Raw genomic sequence first — 18,808 nt, 5'->3', positions numbered from 1 at the left:
CCGTTTGGACTCTGTTTGATATTCCTTTTTTTTGAAATACTGAAACAGGCAATAAAACAGCAATATGGGCTGGGCCTCCGATTAATAGGTTAGTCTCAAAAGTAATATAAAAGTGTATAATAAAGCCCGTAATCATTCAAAACAGATAATAAAATAGCATGAATGCTTCATAAATTATAGATATGTTGGAGACGTATCAGCATCCCCAAGCTTAATTCCTACTCGTCCTCGAGTAGGTAAATGATAAAAGAAAGAATTTATGAAGTGTGAATGCTAGAAGGTGCACAAGTTTGATCAATGAAAATTTCAATCACCTTTTCTAGCATGATAATATGTCATATCAGTAGTTCATCTCATAAAACTTCTCACGATAAAGTAACAAGCAATTCACATGTCAAAGCATAGACCATAAACATTCTTGAAAACTAGCAAACTATGTTCTCAGTCATCAAACAATTGCAATTCATATTATTTTCAGGAATAGCAAACTCCACATACTCAACTATCGTATAGTCTTCTACAATTGCCAACACTCACACAATACTAATGGTTATGGAGTTTCAATCGGACACTGAGAAAGATAGGGGATTATAGTGTTGCCTCCCAACGTATTCACCTTTGGGTGATGTCAACAATAATAGTTCATGCTAACTTACATCCAATTGGATATATATATCAGGATCACCCCAACACAAAGTGCTTGCCAAATGATAAAATGAAAAAGGGAAAGGTGAAGATCACCTTGACTCTTGCATAAAGTAAAAGACATAAAGTAAAAGATAGGCCCTTCGTAGAGGGAAGCAGAGGTTGTCATGTGCTTTTAGGGTTGGATGCACAAAATCTTAATGCGAATGAACGTCACTTTATATTGCCACTTGTATATGGACCTTTATTATGCAGTCCGTCGCTTTTATTGCTTCCATAACAAGATCGTATAAAGCTATTTTCTTCACACCAAAAGATCATACATATTTAGAGAGCAATTTTTATTGCTTGCACCGATGACAACTTACTTGAAGGATCTTACTCAATCCATAGGTAGGTATGGTGGACTCTCATGGCAAAACTGGGTTTAAGGATATTTGGAAGCACAAGTAGTATCTCTACTTGGTGCAAGGAATTTTGGCTAGCATGAGAGGGAAAGGCAAGCCCAACATGTTTGAATGATCCATGACAATATACTTTAACTGAGATGTCGGAAAACATAACCCATTACATTGTCTTCCTTGTCCAACATCAACTCTTTAGCATGTCATACTTAATGAGTGCTCCCAATTATAAAAGATGTCTAGGATAATGTATTTATATGTGAAATCTCTCTTCCTTCAATATTCTTTCATGAATTGTTCAAATGACCAATACAATGCTTGCTAACCTTCAATAAATTTACAACCTCTACTTCTTAGATGTGAAGTCATTACTCCCCATGGGATAAGCAAATGAAACATATTTAATTTCAGATTTATGACAATCAACTCATTCAACAATTTACTCATAATATATAAGTGAAGCACACGAGTAAATGACAAACTATTCCAAAAGATATAAATGAAGATCAAAGAGTAGCTAAATAATTATGTATCTATATGAAGACTCTCTCCCATTAAAGAATTTCAGATCTTGGTATTGTATTCAAACAGCAAGCAAAACAAAATAAAATTACATTGCAAGGATAGCACAACTCATGTGAAGAAGCAAAAACTTAGGCTCAACCGATACTAACCGATAGTTGTTGAAGAAGAAAGGTGGGATGCCTACCGGGGCATCCCCAAGCTTAGATGCTTGAGACTTCTTGAAGTGTTATCTTGGGGTGCCTTGGGCATCCCCAAGCTTGACCTTTTGTGTCTCCTTAATTCCTCTCATATCATAGTTTCTCTTTTTATTAAAAGCTTCATCCACAACAACTCAACAAGAACTCGTGAGATAGGTTAGTATAAACCAATGCAAAACCTTATCATTTTCTACTATAACAAATAACTAAAATTATTATTGAACATTGAATACTAAATGCCCCTGCATATTTAATACTCCTATCATCAAATAGAATCATTAAACAAGCAAACATATGCAAACAATGCAAACATAACAGCAATCTGTCAAAACAGTACAGTCTGTAAAGAATGCAAGATTCATCATACTTCCCTAACTCCAACAATTATGAAATAAAATTCACACTGTAGTAAATTTATCAGAGCTCATCATGCAAAAAGTTTCAACATTATATCATGCTCTGAATTTTCTAGGGAATTTTTGCAACAGCAGTAAGCTTTTTGTTTTCAAACAGCAACATGTATACTAGCAAAATAAGCATGGCAAAGGCTATCCTTGACATATTTATTGAAACTAAAGATGTAAAACATTATTCTAAATAAAAGAAAACAAATACTAACAAAAGAAAATGACGCTCCAAGTAAAACACATATCATGTGGTGAATAAAAATATAGCTCCAAGTAAAGTTACCGATGAACAAAGACGAAAGAGGGGATGCCTTCCGGGGCATCCCCAAGCTTAGGCTCTTGGTTGTCCTTGAATATTACCTTGGGGTGCCTTGAGCATCCCCAATCTTAGGCTCTTTCCACTCCTTATTCCATAGTCCATCGAATCTTTACCCAAAACTTGAAAACTTCACAACACAAAACTCAACAGAAAACTCGTAAGCTCCGTTAGTATAAGAAAATAAAACAACCACTTAGGTACTGTAATGAACTCATTCTAAATTCATATTGGTGTAATATCTACTGTACTCCAACTTATCTATGGGTCATACCACTTAATACTAGCCATAGATGCATCAAAATAAGCAAACAACACATAGAAAACAGAATCTGTCAAAAACAGAACAGTCTGTAGTAATCTGTATCAAACGTATACTTCTGGAACTCCAAAAATCCTACCACATTAGGAAGTCCTAAGAAATTTGTGTACCAATCCAGAGCAAAAACAATCATATCAAGAGCACATTTATGTGAATTAAAAAAACTAGTTTAGTGGGTGCAAAAGTTTCTGATTTTCAGCAGGATCAAGACAACTATCACCGTAAGCTATCCTAAAGGTCTTACTTGGCACTTTATTGAAACAAAAGCTATAAAACATGATTACTACAGTAGCATAATCATGTGGACACACAAAAACAGTAAGGGTAAATATTGGGTTGTCTCCCAACAAGCGCTTTTCTTTAATGCCTTTCTAGTTAGGCATGATGATGACAATGATGCTCACATAAAAGATAAGAATTGAAACATAATGGGAGCATCATGAAGCATATGACTATCACATTTAAGTCTAACCCACTTCCTATGCATAGAGATTTTGTGAGCAAACAACTTATGGGAATAATAATCAACAAACATAGGAAGGTACAACAAGCATAGCTTCAAGATTTTCAACACATAGAGAGGAAACTTGACATTATTGCAATTCCTACAAGCATATGTTCCTCCCTCATAATAATTTTCAGTAGCATCATGAATGAATTCAACAATATAACCAGCACCTAAATTATTTTTTTCATGATCTACAAGCATAGAAATTTTATTACTCTCCACATAAGCATAATTCTTCTCATGAATAGTAGTGGGAGCAAAATCAACAAAATAACTATCATGTGAAGCATAATCCAATTGAAAACTAAAATCATGATAACAACTTTCATGGTTATCATTATTCCTAATAGCATACAAGTCATCACAATAATCATCATAGATAGCAACTTTGTTCTCATAATCAATTGGAACCTCTTCTGAAATAGTGGAATCATCACTAAATAAAGTTGACACTCTTCCAAATCCACTTTCATGTTCATCACAATAAGGTTCAACATCCTCCAAAATAGTCGGATCACTACTTCCTAAAGTCGACACTCTTCCAAACCCACTTTCATCAATATAATCATCATAAATAGGAGGCATGCTTTCATCATAATAAATTTGCTCATCAAAACTTGGGTGACAAAAAATATCATCTTCATCAAACATAGCATCCCCAAGCTTGTGGCTTTGCATATCATTAGCATCATGGATATTCAAGGAAGTCATACTAACAACATTGCAATCATGCTCATCATTCACATATTTCATGCCAAGCATTCTATGTAATTCTTCTTCTAGCACTTGAGCACAATTTTCCTTTTCATCATACTCACGAAAGATGTTAAAAAGACGAAGCGTATGAGACAAACTCAATTCCATTTTTTTGTAATTTTCTTTTATAAACTAAACTAGAGATAAAACAAGAAACAAAAAGATTCGATTGCAAGATCTAAAGATATACCTTCAAGCACTCACCTCCTCGGCAACGGCGCCAGAAAAGAGCTTGATGTCTACTACACAACCTTCTTCTTGTAGACGTTGTTGGGCCTGCAAGTGCACAGGTTTGTAGGACAGTAGCAAATTTCCCTCAAGTGGATGACCTAAGGTTTATCAATCCGTGGGAGGCGTAGGATGAAGATGGTCTCTCTCAAACAACCCTGCAACCAAATAACATAGAGTCTCTTGTGTCCCCAACACACCCAATACAATGGTAAATTGTATAGGTGCACTACTTCAGCGAAGAGATGGTGATACAAGTGCAATATGGATAGTAGATAAAGGTTTTTGTAATCTGAAATAATAAAAACAGCAAGGTAACTAATGATAAAAGTGAGCATAAACGGTATTGCAATGATAGGAAACAAGGCCTAGGGTTCATACTTTCACTAGTGCAAGTTCTCTCAACAATAATAACATACATAGATCATATAACAATCCCTCAACATGCAACAAAGAGTCACTCCAAAGCCACTAATAGCGGAGAACAAACGAAGAGATTATGGTAGGGTACGAAACCACCTCAAAGTTATTCTTTCGAATCGATCTATTCAAGAGTTCATAGTAAAATAACATAGAGCTATTCTTTCCGCTCGATCCATCATAGAGTTCATACTAGAATAACACCTTAAGGCACAAATCAACCAAAACCCTAATGTCACCTAGATACTCCATTGTCACCTCAAGTATCTGTGGGCATGATTATACGATATGCATCACACAATCTCAAATTCATCCAACCAACACAAAGTACTTCAAAGAGTGCCCCAAAGTTTCTACCGGAGAGTCAAGAAAACGTGTGACAACCCTTATGCATAGGTTCATGGGCGGAACCCGCAAGTTGGTCACCAAAACATACATCAAGTGGCACTTGATATCCCATTGTCACCACAGATAAACACGGCAAGATATACATCAAGTGTTTTCAAATCAAAGACTCAATCCGATAAGATAACTTCAAGAGGGAAACTCAATTCATCACAAGAGAGTAGAGGGGGAGAAACATCATAAGATCCAACTATAATAGCAAAGCTCGCGATACATCAAGATCGTTCCACAGAGAGAACACGAGAGAGAGAGAGAGATCAAACACATAGCTACTGGTACATACCCTCAGCCCCGAGGGTGAACTACTCCCTCCTCGTCATGGATAGCGTCGGGATGATGAAGATGGCCACCGGTGATGGGTTCCCCCTCCGGCAGGGTGCCGGAACGGGCTCCCGAGAGGTTTTTGGTGGCTACAAAGGCTTGCAGTGGCGGAACTCCCAAGCTATCTTGATATTCGATGTTTTTAGGGTACGTAGGCGTATATAGGCGAAAGAAGTCGGTTGGGAGGTGCTCGAGGGGCCCACGAGATAGGGGGTGCGCCCAGTAGGGGGGGCGCCCCCTATCTCCTGTCCTCCTCGAGGATCTTCTGACGTGAACTCCAAGTCTCCAGGATCATATTCTTCCAAAAAATCACGCTGCCGAAGGTTTCATTCCGTTTGGACTCCGTTTGATATTCCTTTTCTTCGAAATACTGAAACAGGCAATAAAACAGCAATATGGGCTGGGCCTCCGGTTAATAGGTTAGTCCCAAAAGTAATATAAAAGTGTATAATAAGGCCCGTAATCATTCAAAACAGATAATAAAATAGCATGAATGCTTCATAAATTATAGATACGTTGGAGACGTATCACTGCCGCTCTCACTGTCCATCAGGGTAGGGTCACGCACAACAACTTGGAGAACAGAAGATGCAGCGCAACAGCTTGGCTGGTCGATTTTTTTTTTGAAATGGAACACTCTGATTCCATACATTAACCATGTCCAGCCAAGCTGCTGGCCCGTCGAACACTTACATCATCTGGGAGGCCCTCAGGCCAGAACTCCCGAGCTACTAGGCGCTTTGCTTGCAGCAACAGCATGAGCTAAGACATTACAAGCCCTTGGGCAAAGGAGAAAGAAATCTGGCTAAAGTTCAGCCGGCAAACTCACGTATGTCTCTGACGAGGATTCCTTCGGTCGCCAAGTCCGAATCCCTGCTAGTCAGTGCCTTCACCAGCTCTTTGCTGTCCAACTTGACCTGGACACGCATCATGCCCCAAGCGGACGCCGCCTCAAGGGCCGCAGCGCATGCTTCCGCTTCGGCTTGCAATGCTGATACCACATGCTTCAAATGGCCTGCTCCAGAGCCCCTCACGTCCCCCGTTTGGTCTCAGACTGCAAAGCCCCAGCCCCCGGTGGCGTGTCTCGCGAAGTAGGCACCGTCGCAATTAATTTTCAGGATATCCTCCTCGGGCCTCGCCCACACCTGCGCAGGTTGTTCTCCATGTGTACTACGGGGCTGTCAGCATAGATGCAGCGATTTGGAGGCCCAATGGCTGATCTCGGCGGGTAGGCTGTCTAGGGGGACATGCTTGTCACCTGCATTAACTTTGTTGCGCCAGGTCCACCACCTCCACAGTAGGCATGCAACAAGTAGTTTTTTATCCTCAGGTAGCCGAAGCGTTTCATGCATCACTTCCATGGCACCCCTACATGCACACAGTCGCTCCCGTAGGTTTTCTAGTTGTAGCGCTCGCCACACCTTCCTGAACTGTTTGCAACGCAAAAACAAATGTGCCCCGTCCTCATCAAGCCTCTTACAGCAAACGCATAGGGTTTCACATTTGACTCCTCTCCGCTTGATACTGCACTTCAAAGGGAGACTGTTATGTGCAAACCACCATAGGAAATGTTGAATTTTTGGCTGGCAAGGCAAAGACCAAATCTCTTTCCATTCATATCCATAGTGGCTAGGCTCAGAGGCCGTCGGTCTTTCTAAGTCACATTGTTGCACATACAACTTATAGGCCGACTTTACCGAGAACTGGCCCTTGCTGTCGTGGAACCATGCGTAGAAGTCCTCAAAATCCTCCCGGAGTGGGGTTGCTAATATAAATGTGGTTTCTTCCTCATGGAAAATGTCTCTTACCAGGACCTCATCCCAAGTATGTGTGTCTGGATCAACAAGCTCGCTCACTCGGGTTAGGAGACAGTTTCCCCGAGGAGTTTTTGGTGTCCTTTGCCCTTCACGATTCAGCCATGGATCTGCCCAGATGTTTATTGAGCTGCCATCCCCCACTCAATAGATCAGGCCGTCCCTAAGCAGCGCCACCCCCTTTAGAATGCTTCTCCAAGTGTATGAGATCCCCGGATGTGTCGTTGCCTCAATGATAGTAGTGTTAGGGAAGTATGCCGCTTTCAGAACTCTGGCACAAAGTGATTCCGGGGCTATTAGCATCCGCCAAGCTTGGCATGCCAGCATAGCTAGATTAAATCCATAGATGTCTCGGAACCCCATTCCCCCATCCTGCTTTGGCTTTGTCAAAAGTTCCCAGCTGAGCCAATGCATGGTAGTGGTCTTTTCTTGCTTTGCCCACCAGAAGCGGCATATCATGGATCCAATCTCCTCACAAAGAGTTTTAGTCAGGTCAAAGCAAGACATTGCAAAGGTCGGTATCACTTGTCCACAAGCTTTAATCAAGACATCTACCCCCATCTTAGACAATAACCTCTCCTTCCATCCTTGTATCTTTTGCCAGATTCTGTCTTTCAACTATTCAAAAACTTGTTTCCGAGCTTGGCCCACATATACAGGGAGACCCAGATATCTCTCGGACTTGGCTTCAGCCCGGATGTTCAATCTGTCTAGGACCTCTCTTTTTTGACTTTGTCTAGTGTTCTTGGTGAACATAACCGAGGATTTATCATAGTTCACAACCTGCCCCGAGCAAACCTCATAAAGTTGTAGAACATTTTGCAGAGACGTAGCACTCTCACTTGAAGCTTTAATGAGCACTAGTGAGTCGTCCGCAAATAATAGATGGGTGAAGCTCAATGCATCATTGCAAATACGAATCCCTCTCAAAGAGCCATCCACCTCTGCCGCGTTGAGTAATGCAGAGAAACCCTCGGTGCAGACGAGGAACAGATATAGAGAAAGTGGATCTCCTTGTCTGAAACCGCGCTGCGGTATTATCGTGTCAATACACACTCCATTAACCTTGACTTTGTAGGAGACCGAGGTCACACATAGCATTATCCTTCCGATCCATTGCTCGTTAAACCCCATTTTCCTCATCATCTTCTCTAAGAAATGTCATTCCACTCGGTCATAGGCCTTACTCATGTCAAGCTTGACAGCCGCATAACCCTCCTTCCCTTTTCTTCTATTCTGCATATAGTGTGTGCATTCATAGGCTAAGAGGATGTTGTCCGTGATCAAGTGTCCCGGAATGAAGGCACTCTGATTAGGCGAGATCACATCTGGTAGAATTTGTTTGAGGCGGTTTGCAAGGACTTTTGAGATTAATTTGTACACCACATTGCACAAGCTGATTGGGCGAAGATCTTTCATACTCTCCGGATTTTTTGTCTTGGGGATTAACACAACACAAGTCTCGTTCCATCCCTCTAGCATTGGTCCTCCATGCAAGACAGCAAGGACTTCTTCCACTATTTTGTCTCCCACAACATCCCAACATTTCTTGTAAAAGATGGATGGCATCCCGCCTGGTCCGGGGGCCTTGAGGTCACCAATGCTTTGTAGAGCCTCAAACACTTCCTCACGAGTGTACTCTTTCGCTAGTAGCTCATTCATGGCTGGTGTGACTCTAGGATGAACACGAGCCAACAATTCCTCCTGTCGGGCACCTGCATGGGAAGTAAACAAATTCATAAAGTAATTAGTAACCACTTCCTTCATCTCCTCCTCCTTATCCATTACTCTCCCATCCTCCCTTTTTAGTCTCCTAATTCTGTTCCTCCTTCTCCTTTCAGACACAGCTGCATGGAAGAATTTCATGTTGCAGTCGCTTCCCTTCATCCAGTTCACATGAGCCCTCTGCTTCCAATATGTTTCCAACTGCTCCTCCAGTCGGCTTAACTTAAACCGCAGCATCTGCTCATGCCTCACTTGCTCTGGGCTAATATCCTTTCTTCTCTCCTTTTCTAGATCCTTCTTGAGCCGGTGTATGCGTTTCTCCAAGTCCCCCAAGACATTTTTACTCTAGTCAACCAACTCCCTCATAACTCCTTTAACTGCCCCTGCTACCTTCTTCCCTTCGGCTTCCGTCTCCTTCTCCCGTGCCATCTTCACCAGCTCCTTACATCCTTCCTCTTCCAACCACCCCGCCTCAAAACGTGGGTTATGAGTATGGTTAGCATCCCTTCTAACAGCTGCTGCACCTGCGGTATCAATGATGATAGGACGATGGTTCGAATGGCGTGGGTCACCATTGACGACCCGATAAGCAGGGAACCGGACGCACTAGTCTTGTGTGGCGACAACATGGTCTAACCTTTCCTTAATGTACTTCTCCGTTGTGTGACTATTATTCCTCCACGTAAATGCATCACCAGCAAACCCCAAATCACCTAGCTCACAATATTCCAGTGCATCTTTAAAGTTATCCATACATCTTTGGCTCCTCGGCACACCACCCTCTTTCTCCCAGGCGTGTAAAACCTCGTTAAAATCTCCCCCACACAACCATGGTTTATTATTTTGGTTCCTTAAAGTTCTCAACAGCTTCCAGGTTCTTCCTTTATCTTCCATCTTCGGCTCCCCGTATATCCCCGTAAACCTCCACTTGAAACCATCCTCTTCTGTAATCTCAGCATCAATGTGATATTTTGACATGAAGCCTACTCCTTGTCCCTCACTACCCTTCGCTACCATGCACGTCATATTCATCTTCCATCTTAACCATTCCAGCCTACGTTGCTCCATCCTTGTTTCGGACAAGAATAGAACATCGGGGTTCCTCCCTCTTCTGGAGTTCCAGAAGACCATGAATTGCCGGGCCGTTCCCCAACCCGCGGTAATTCCAACAGATAAGCCTCATTGGTTCACGCTTACCTGCCCTTCCTTTCCCACGTCCTGTACTCCATCACCACGGCTCTTTTTTGGGTTTCCACCCTCCTCCAATTCCATAGCATCGACCCCTCTCTTCTTCTCCAAGCTTACTACTTGCGCACCCTTGTTTTTTTCATCTCTAGGGATCCTCTAGAATTTCCCTCCCTTCCCCTTCACCCTCTCCTTCTCTGCAGGGCTCTGCTCCACACCCCCACCTCCTGCTTCCACTTCCTTCCCTTCTCCCCCTTGCTCAACCCCCTCCTTTGCACCCTTCCCCTGCGGTACTGTATCAACCGGGACTGCCGCCTCCGGTTCCACACCCTCCTTGACTCCATCCTGCTTCTGTGACAGCGTCTCTGCCATCTCACCCCTAGTGAATAAGGCTTTTTTTGCTCTCCCATCCGCTTACTTTTCTTTCTCATCTTCCATTGCCTGCTTCAGCTTTAGAGGGCTAGTAACTTCACCTTCAGTATCAACTCTACCCTTCTCCTTTTCGCCTGTAGACAGTTGCCCGCCCCTCCTCCAGGACGGTCCATCATTCCCAAATTTGCTCCCATTGCTTGACCCACCGCACCTCCTTGTGAAGCCAGCCCCAAAATCTCCTCCTCCCCTTCTTCTCTCACCTAGGTTAGAATTGCCATCTGGTACATACCACATCCAACGTCCATATTGTGCTTCCTCCCCCTTCTTCAAATTCTTCTTGCATTCTCGGTCAGTGTGACCCATAATTCCACACATGAAACAGAAGTCCAGTAAGTACTCGTATTTAAGATGGCACCAGTTCTTTTCTCCTCCTCCTTTCTCTTGCCGTGCTCCTTCACAATTGTTCACCGTCTCCATCTTCTTCATCATCCAGAAACATGCCCCTCATCAATGGCTCATCAACCCTAATTCTAACCTTCACCCTAAGCGCCTGACCTATGGTTGTTCCATCTTCTCCCCTATCCACCTCCACCAAGTCTCCGATCTGCTCCCCCATCTTTTCCGCCAGTTCCTTGCACATCATACCAAGGGGAACATTGTAGATGCGTACCTAGATTGGTACCTTCTTGAAGCGATAATCATCAATGGTTTTGGCTGGATCAAAATCGTCAATCACTAACAGGTCCTTATCAAAGGTCCATGGGCCGTTCTCCACCGCCTTCCTCCTCCCCGCCTCCTGTTGGAACACGAATAAGAATCTGTTCCCCCCCATCTCCTTTGCCACGAGCCTACTCATGGGACACCAGGCTCTCCCCAACGCCGTCTCCATTCCGGCAGCATAGCCCGGTTTGTCCGACATGAGTTTCCCGACAGCTTTGAAAGCCACCCCTCCTGTTGTTTCTGCATCGCCTTCCTCCACCCGATCTTCACTCCCTTCCTTTCTGTGTCCGACAGGTTCATCTTCTTCAACTTCCCCTCCACTCCCTCCATCCTCCGCTTCCAGATCACACCCGCACGAAAACGAAGAAGAACCAGATCTACTAGGGTTTGGTGTTTTACGACTAGGTGCCCTAGCTCACCCATAAGGCTTATGGTGGATGGGTTCAAGGGTTGCACAACGTGGGGAAATCCCGCTCCCGTCCCGGATAAGAGATCGGGGCCAAGGGCATGTGAGATGCACGAGGACAAACCCTAGCGACGGCGCGAGGGAGACGACAGGCGAAATCGCCTAGCGATCGCCACACCCAGACCCTAACCGTCACGCACTGATCGATTATTTTTCTATTTTATAGGTACAAGACCCACAACGACGGGTCGGCGGCCAGAGCAGATGCGCTCGAACGGGGTGCAGTTGAAGGTTGTGCGTGTGGTGGGCCGTTCAAGACCAGCTTAGAGCATCTCAAACCGCCACCCAATGCGCGACGCGCCAGAAAAACGTTTGCACCACTCCGATAGCCTGATTTTGCATGGTGTGGAGCGCTGGCTCCAGCGGCCGCTGTAAACTTTAGCGCGCATGAGTAGCTCCAGTGTCTCGCACAAAAGCATATGCACTCCAAACACAACCAAGAAGATCAAACATAAACAAAATAAATTAAGAACAAATAGTTCCATTTCGTTATTACACCTCAAAAAAAATAGTTTATCTTTCAATACAACAAATAGTTCAACAATATAACATCAAACGCACAAATCATGATGCTCTCCGGCGGCATTCCTCCTTTGCTGAAAAAACCGGTCATGGCTCGCTAGTTTCTCTGCAATGCGCCTGAACAACTCGATGCTCATCCTAAACCGGCGCCGGGAGTACGACTCGGGTACACGGGAGGATCCACAAATAGTGCCTGATCAATCTGTTGTGGACATTGATCATATCCCTTCAAATTTTATGCCGACCCATAACCGAACCACCGTGCTTCGGTTTTTTATTGATGTGCATAACTAGGATCATTGCAAGATCCTCCTCCTCTTCAATATCAAATTCTTCTTCGGAAGAATCATATGACGAACTCATCTACGATGTTCAATAAACTAGGCTATAAAAACTACAAACAACATGCACCAAATTCATGTAAAAAATGTGAAGTTGAAGCAATACATACCTTGCAAGCGTTTTGTTGAACACTTTGCGGGCGCCAAGCAGTAGCGGGCGGCCGGGCGCTGTTAGTTAGAGGAATGCCGCGTGCGAGGGGCGAAGGCGACTAGAGGGAGACGGAGGAAGCAGCGGCGGCGCGGGGATAAGCCGGGGAAGCGCCGAAACAAATGGGGGTGGCGCAGGCGATGCCAGCGGCTGGATGAGGGTAGGTGGAAGTTGCGAGCGAGCGTTCGAGTGTCTAGTGCGCGGGAGCGGACGCAACAAATAAACGGCGCGATGACGTTTCGGCCCGCACGCTGAACTAGTTATGCTGCACGCGTGGTTTTTACGCCTCCACTGGAGCGCCCAGAACGGTAGTGCACGCAAAAACCATTAATTTTGTAGCGCAACGCTTATATAACGCGTCTGTTAGAGATGCTCTTAGGACGGCAAGCACGGCTGCCTGATGCATGGCGGACGCTGGCGCCGTAAGGACCCGAACACCCCCAATCATCTTCCTATGATTTCTCCCCGATTACTGCTCCTGGTCGCCGGCTGCCGACACCTTCATTGCTCCCAGCTAACGCCTCCCAGCTGCTCCTGACCGCCGCCTGTCATGCCTGCGATGTCCATCTCCCGGGGGCCTGCGCTGCTCCTGCTCAGCAGGTGGTTCGCGCCAACGAGATTGAACCAGAGCGCCCATCGGCATTGCCTCTCGGCCACCACGACACATGGGTCGTGGTCATCTTCCCCGACCTTGATGACTACCGCCGCACACCAGACTCTCACGCGACACCTTTTGGCACCAAATCCGGATGGGCTCGGGTCCGCGACGACGCAAGAAGTGCGTACCCGCCACCTGCACTCCTCAACTCCAATGCTCGCGGGGAAAGAGAGGCGAGGGGTCGGCGGTGAGGAAATTTGGCTGGGTTCTGGAATAACTAGACCTGCAGAGCGCCACCTTGGCGCGCGTTGCCTGGTCCTAACGCTTGTGATTAAGTGTGTGTGTGCAGTTATTGAACATATAAACCACGCTATGCAACCCGCCTAACCAAGGCACTTCCCGTTCGCATCTTCGTCCGCCGCTCGATCCTCCTCGCTTTGCAACGCTGGCTTGTTTTCTACTGTTCATCACTTTTTACAGCTTTCACTTCTTTTTTTATTCTATCTTGAATGACGCATGGGCCTAACACCAAAGTTTGGTTGTATTCGCTCGCTTTTGCTAGATTATGTGGCGTGTGATTGAACATATAAACCACGCTATGCAACCCGCCTAACCAGGGCACTTCCCGTGCGCATTTTCATCCGCCGCTCGATCCTCCTCGCCTTGCAACACTGCCTTGTTTTCTACCGTTCATCACTTTTTACAGCTTTCACTTCTTATTTTTATTCTATCCTGAATGACGCATGGGCCTAACACCAAAGTTTGGCTGTATTCGCTCGCTTCTACTAGATTATGTGGTGTGTGATTGGACGAGCCGCGCGCCTCGCCAGCTCGCCCATTGGATCGAGAGGAACAGGCACCAACCCTAGACCCATGTGCAGCCATCACTCTCCCCTTCCTCCTCTACCCCCAGCCCCGCGCCGCCTCTCTGATTCCTCTCTCGATCCTTGCCGCCGCCTCCGCCTCCGCCTCTCCATTTCCCCCCTCGATCCTCGCCACATCCGCCTCTCTGATTCCATGTCACACCTGTATCGCCAGGAGGTGATGCGGTGGATGCGTGACGGTGGACCCCACCGGCCAGTAGGCAGGAGGGACAAGTGGACCGCGGCTATATAGCCAGCTGTAAGCCAATAGGCAAGCGCGTGTGATGTGTGTGTTGTTTCTCTGAACTTCTCCCCCAAGCTGTATCTCTCCCCTTGGAAGAAATCCCCTCTCCCAAGTCTCGTTCTCATCCCAATCCCCTCCTCGATCCCCAGTTGCATAGATGAGTTCGTGACATCGATCCTCGCTGTCGCGGCCTTCCTCGCATTGCCTCCTCTTCCTCTCTTCTTCATCGCATCGGCGGCTGCGAACGGAGGCGAAGGAGGAGCGGCCCAAGCACATCTTGCGGCGGCTGGTCAAGGACAAGCTCGCCCTGCTCGTCGTAGACGGCGCCGGCGAAGGGGGAGGGCGGAGGTCACAAGCTCGCCCGGGTCGTGTCCGACGCCGGTGAAGTGTCACACCTAACCTATGGTTAGTGCGCCTAAGAGCTGGCTGGTGGGCCCAGCCAGCTGGCCAGACAAGTGGCGTGCATGGGTGGTGTTAAATTGGCCGCCTGTGGCCGTGGGTGATCACGCGTGTGTTGATACTCTGAACCTGAATCCTTCCTCTGCAATCCATCCCCTCCTTCTTCGTCTCCAAGCCTTTCCCTCCTCCCCTACTCGATCCGGATCCTCTCCCTCTCCCTCACTTCCTGGGGTGTTACAATTGGTAATCAGAGCCACAAACCTTCCGAAATTTTTCTTCCTCGCTTGATTGGGGGTCGGTAACATCCACCGCGCCGGTGTGGGTTGCTCCGGTGAACCACCCAAAATCCGTCGCGGGGTTCGACGCCCTCTCGAGCAGGACGACGGCTCCTCCCAAGGCATCAGCGGCGATGCGGCAAGTGCTGGATGCCATGGACGAGGGGAACACCAACATCACCAAGATGCTGGAGACGCTGCTCGCCAAGATCGACGATCAGAAGGCGAATCATGAGAAGCAAATCGAGCTCCAGGCCGCCTTCAACGCGCAGATCTCGTAGGAGATGCGCGGCCTCTCGCGGCAGCTCGATCTGATGCAGGCGGACCTCGACCTCACGTGCAAGACGGTGGAAGGATCTGCCTCTCCATCAGGCTCGGTCACCACGCACATCCACCAGCCCGCGCAACCGCAGCAACCCCCACCGCCTCCCCCTCCCCCATCGCCGCGCCCCATCCCGGATCTGTCACGGCCGTCGTTGTCGCACGCGCACCTGGGCGATCACCGCCCACCCCTTGTTCCCGTGCCACCACAGGGAGGGTTTGTCGCCGCGCCAACCGCGTCTCCACCGGGCTACCACTCCAACGAGTACCACAATCCCCCGAAACATGATTTTCCCAAGTTCGACAGAACGGCGCCATACTTATGGCTGGACCACTGCCTCGCCTATTTCGAGCTCTACAAGGTGGCTACACACCAGTGGGTTGCCACCGCCGCGCTCTACATCGACGGCCAGGCAGCACACTAGCTCCAAGCGTTTCGCCAATCGCATCGCAACATCACGTGGGACGTGTTTATGTCGGCGATTCTGGAAGAGTTTGGCGCCGACGAGTTCGAGATGGTGATGCACAAGCTCCTGCAACTCCGACAAATAGGCACCGTCGCCGAGTACCGCGCCGTGTTCGACGAGCAGATGTACCACTTGCTCGCGCTCAATCCGTCAATCAACACCAAGTTCTTCGTCACGCAATTCCTCCTCGGCCCGAAGGATGAACTGCGTGCCCTGGTGCGGCTCCAGGCGCCGTCAAGCATCACGCACGCCTCGGTGCTCGCGCGCATACAGGAGGAAGAACTGGGCACGACCCGTGCACGCCCCCGCGTCACACCCGCTGGCCGACCACCACCAACAGCTGCCGCGGCCGATCCACAGCGCGCCGTGGCCGCGCCGGCGCGTGCCCAAGGGGACGAGTATGCTCGGGAGAGGCAGCTACGCGACTTCCGCCGAGCGAACAACCTCTGTTTCAAGTGTGGGGATCGGTGCTCCAGAGAGCATCGCTACGCCCAATCCGCGCAGTTGCTCACCATCAACGTGGGCGACCACGGCGAGGTGCTCTCCGACGACACCATCCACGCCCTGCAACTGCTCGACGATCCGGGGCCGGCGGTGCAACCCCCTGCTCCGGCCACGGACGCGCCAGAGTGCTGCCTCCTCTCGTCGCAGGCACTCGACGACACGGACTCCACGACGACGATCCGGTTGTGCGCCCTCGTCGGGAACCAGGTCATGCTCCAGCTGCTCGACTCGGGCAGCACCCACAGCTTTGTCAACAAGGCCTTCGTCGATCGCCTCGGCCTCGCCACGAAAGAGATGTCGCCAACGGAAGTGCGCGTGGCCAACGGCGACAAGCTCACTTGCACGCGCAGGGTGCCCGGCCTCAAGTGGTGGATGCAGGGCCACACCTTCGATACGCCCATGCGCGAACTGGAGATCGGCGCGTACGATGGGATTCTGGGCATGGACTGGCTCACCCAGAACAGTACGATGACATGCCACTAGCAAGACAAGTGGGTGAAATTCTAGCACGACGGCAAAGAAGTCACTCTGCGTAGCGTGTCCACCAAGCCGGCCACCTCAATCAAGGCCGTTGGGCCCGAAGAGCTGCGCAAGATGGTGGCCGGAAACGACGTTTGGGCCATGGCCATGGTAGACACCTGCAACAGTGCGCCGCGCCCGGCTCGCAAGTGTGCAAGCCAAACCCCGCTCACCGACCTGCTCGAGGAGTTCGCCGACGTGTTCGCGGCACCGAAAGGGCTCCCTCCGCACCGCCAGTACGATCACGCCGTCACGCTGGTGGAGGGCGCGGTCCCCGCGAACACGCGCCCGTATCGCTACTCGCCTCTGCAGAAGGACGAAATCGAGCGTCAGGTCAAGGAGATGCTGGATTCGGGAGTGATCACGCACAGCGTCAGTCCCTACGCCGCGCCGGTGCTGCTCGTGAATAAGAAGGACGGCACATGGCGGTTCTGTGTCGACTATCGCCGGCTCAACGACGCCACCATTAAGAACAAGTTTCCCCTTCCTATCATCGACGAACTCCTGGATGAATTGGCCGGCGCAGCAGTGTTCTCCAAGCTCGACTTATGCGCTGGTTACCACCAGATCAGAATGCGTGAGGAGGACGAGCCCAAGACGGCGTTCAAGACGCACCACAAGCACTTTCAGTTCAGAGTCATGCCGTTCGGCCTGACGAACGCGCCGGTCACATTTCAGTGCTTGATGAACTCCGTGTTCGGTAATTATGTCCGCAAGTTCGTCATCATCTTCCTTGACGATATTCTTGTCTTCAGTGAGACCATGGAGGAGCACTTGGAACACCTGCGCATCGTCTTCGAGTTGCTCCGGGCGCACCAGCTCTTCGTCAAGGAATCCAAGTGCACATTCGCTGCTGACCACATCGACTACCTGGGTCATGTGATCTCCAAGGAGGGCGTGGCCACGAACAAGGAGAAGACATAGGCCATGGAGCAGTGGCCGACGCCGACGAACGCCACGGAGCTGCGCGGCTTCCTCGGCCTCACGGGCTACTACAGAAAGTTCGTCCCGCACTATGGCATCATCGCGAAGCCACTCACGCAGCTGCTGACGAAGAAGGGCTTCTCCTGGACGGCGCAAGCACAAGCAGCGTTCGAGACGCTCAAGCAAGCGATGGTCACCACGCCGGTCCTGGCCCTGCCAGACTTTGAACAGCCGTTCACGATCGAGACGGATGCCTGCGACACGGGCGTGGGCGCGGTGCTCGCGCAGGATGGGCACCCTGTCGCGTACTTCAGCAAGGCTCTGGGCGTTTGCAACCAGAAGCTATCCACCTACGAGAAGATATTCCTCGCCGTGATGATGGCCGTCGACAAGTGGCGTTAGTACTTGCAGCGCGGCCCCTTCGACATCATCACAGATCAAAAATCTCTCTGCAACCTGGGCGAACAACACCTGGAGATAGTGCTCCAGCGCAAGGCCATGGCGAAGCTGGTGGGGTTACAGTTTCGCTTCTAGTACAGAAGGGGGCTGGACAACGGCGCAGCCAACGCGCTCTCGCGCCTGGGCAAACAGTTCGAGCTGGCCGCACTCCCGACGTGCCAGCCGGACTGGGTGTAGGAGGTGGCCAACTCCTATGCCACTGACGCCGACGCCCAGGAACGACTGCAGCAACTGGCGATTCACAGCCCGGACGATCAAGGCTATGAGCTCTACCGCGGCATTATCAGGCGCCAGGGGCGCCTCTGGATCGGGGCCAATTCGGCCCTGCGCACCAAGCTCATCGCCGCGCTGCACTGCAGTGCGGTGGGTGGCCACTCTAGCTCCACTGCCACCTACCAGCGCGTGCGCAAACACTTCGACTGGCGTGGCCTCAAGCGCGACGTCGCCGAGTTCATGCAGTAGTGCACCGTGTGCCAGCAGGCCAAACA

Source organism: Triticum aestivum, chromosome 1B, assembly GCF_018294505.1.
Source record: "Triticum aestivum cultivar Chinese Spring chromosome 1B, IWGSC CS RefSeq v2.1, whole genome shotgun sequence".
NCBI classification, from domain to species: Eukaryota; Viridiplantae; Streptophyta; class Magnoliopsida; order Poales; family Poaceae; genus Triticum; species Triticum aestivum.
This window is presented reverse-complemented; position numbering follows the sequence as displayed.